The following is a 2,408-nucleotide window of genomic DNA, read 5'->3' as shown; positions in this document are numbered from 1 at the left end:
CGAGACAGGGTTTCTCTGTGTAGCCCTGGCTGTCCTGGAACTCACTTTGTAGACCAGGCTGGCCTCGAACTCAGAAATCCGCCTGCCTCTGCCTCCGGAGTGCTGGGATTAAAGGCGTGCGCCACCACGCCCGGCTTCTGAGCACACCCTCTTGATAAACATAAATTTGTCTTGTCTAGACACAATAGTTGGAGTGGTGGTCTCTTTCTTTTCTGAACCGGCCTGCAGGTCAGTCTGCAAGGGAGAGAGTGGGGATGGAGGGGCAAGAGATTCGAAGAATGGAAACAAGACAGAGTATATAAGCACAAGCTGGGGAGTCCAGGATGTGTCTGAGAAAAACAAGATATTATCATAGTGTGTTCAGCTGTGGTGGGCTGCTTGCAAAAACATCATGCTAGGAAAACAAGTCTCTCATCAGGGTGGAAAAGTACCAACCTGTAAGTAAATAGCCCGAGATGGCTGCAGAGATGGTAGTAGTTTCTGCTAAGAGTCGGCTCCCAACACTTTTCAACCTCAAACTTTCTTTCTTTCTTCTTTCTTTCTTTTTAAAGATTTATTTATTATATGTAAGTACACTGTAGCTGTCTTCAGACACATCAGAAGAAGGCATCCAATCTCATTACAGATGGTTGTGAGCCACCATGTGGTTGCTGGGATTTGAACTCTGGAAGAGCAGTTAGTGCTTTTAACCGCTGAGCCATCTCTCCAGCCCTCAAATTTATTTCTAACATCAAGACAGAGGAGGGAGTGATATAGCCTGCCCTCCTGATGAGTTTCTCTCGACTACTTTAACTTGGTTGACATGGCAAATTCTCAGCCTACAAGTAAAAAGTAAGGAAATTGAATTCTTTAAATTTTATTTTATAAATTCGGATTTAGTACCACAAGCATGGGGGCTGAAGTGAATGAGACCACTGTAGGATGGGAAGGTGCAATTCTTCAGCTTTGTAAAGATGCTATGGAGGGTGAGTGTGGGGCAGGTATGATGGGTGGTGAAGAAGGAGCAAATTCTTTTCTGTTTGTTTCACAGGGGTTGTGTGGTGAGAGAGGCTTGGGAAAGCCAAAAGACGTCACAGGTCAGTCACTTCTTACATGGCTTGACTGTTCCACGTTCCAGTAAGTCCCTCCAGCATTAATTCACAATTCCTATCTTACCACGGACTTGCATCTTGGCCCTGAAGCCTGGAGGGTACTGACAGGAACACAGTACTGGCTCTGCTCTTTAGAATGTGGAAGGGCCACTCCATAACATTTGGTTGGGGAGGGGACAAACCCAAATAGCCCTAGAGAGCACTCTAGGCTGTGTCAAACTGACAGTTAATGCTAACTAGAACTCTGAACAAAATATTCACATTTTAAATGAACACAAGATCACACAGTTCCATACTGAAACTTGGGGCCAAAAGGAGGGAAATATACCTCTAAATGCATGCTTTTATTTATTTTTTAATCCTTAATTCCCCCTTCCTTAAGAGGCCTAGAAGTGGGGCAGGAACTGACTGAGAGCAAGTTCTAAAGGATCTTTCTAAACTGATAGCCTACAGGTGTCCTCTCTCCACATATAAAAACACCGTCTTTTAGGAGCCATGAGTATTTTCTGGTATTCATTACATCTTCCTTTTTCCAACTTAAGAGCCCTTCTTAGTGGGACAAGAAAGCTGGGAGCTAGGGTTGGCTTGAGAGAGTATGAGGTAGGGCAGCGCTGTCAGGTGTGCTATACTGATTTCAGTCCCCAGCCCCCAATTTGTATTTCCACCAAACAGTACCAGAGCGGTAGACCACTGGGCCATGAACTGAAGGCTGTGTACCGCCTGCAACCTTGTCTCAATGCTGAGAGATCTGTACACCCTCCTGATTGTAATGAGGTAGTCCATGCACGTGGGAGGCCAGGACACGAAGAGAAGAGAGGATCACAATTAGGACGCCATCACCAGAACAACTTGAGATGATAGGCTGCCTGGTGAACTGGACAGAAGAGGTCCTCCTCAGCAGAGCCCAGGAAAATCCCGGAGTGTGTTTTTGCTTTACTGCGGAAAGCAGGGAGAAGGAGAAAAGTACAGGGGTGAATGAAGATGGCGGAGCTGACACTGGCACTCAAAAAGCAGCCAGCTGGGTGAGTGATGTATAACTGTGGCCCAGAATTAGTTGCTGTTGTGGAACACAGACATTCCATGGCTAATGAGAAGCATGGAAGGGACAGGAGAGGGGTATAGGCAGTCGCCGCAGCTACTCAAACTGAGTCCTGGAAGTTGGTTGTCTTGATCTCCCTTTGGCAGAGACTTAAGTTATTTCTGAATTCACTGAATAAATGGGCTGGGTTTTTTTTTGTTTGTTTGTTTGTTTGTTTGTTTTGTCTGCAGCAAACCTCTTGTTTTCTTAGAACCCAAGGATATAACCTTCTTGGCCAG

The sequence above is a fragment of the Mus caroli genome, chromosome 2 (genome assembly GCF_900094665.2).
Source record: "Mus caroli chromosome 2, CAROLI_EIJ_v1.1, whole genome shotgun sequence".
In the NCBI taxonomy this organism is placed as follows: Eukaryota; Metazoa; Chordata; class Mammalia; order Rodentia; family Muridae; genus Mus; species Mus caroli.
This window is presented reverse-complemented; position numbering follows the sequence as displayed.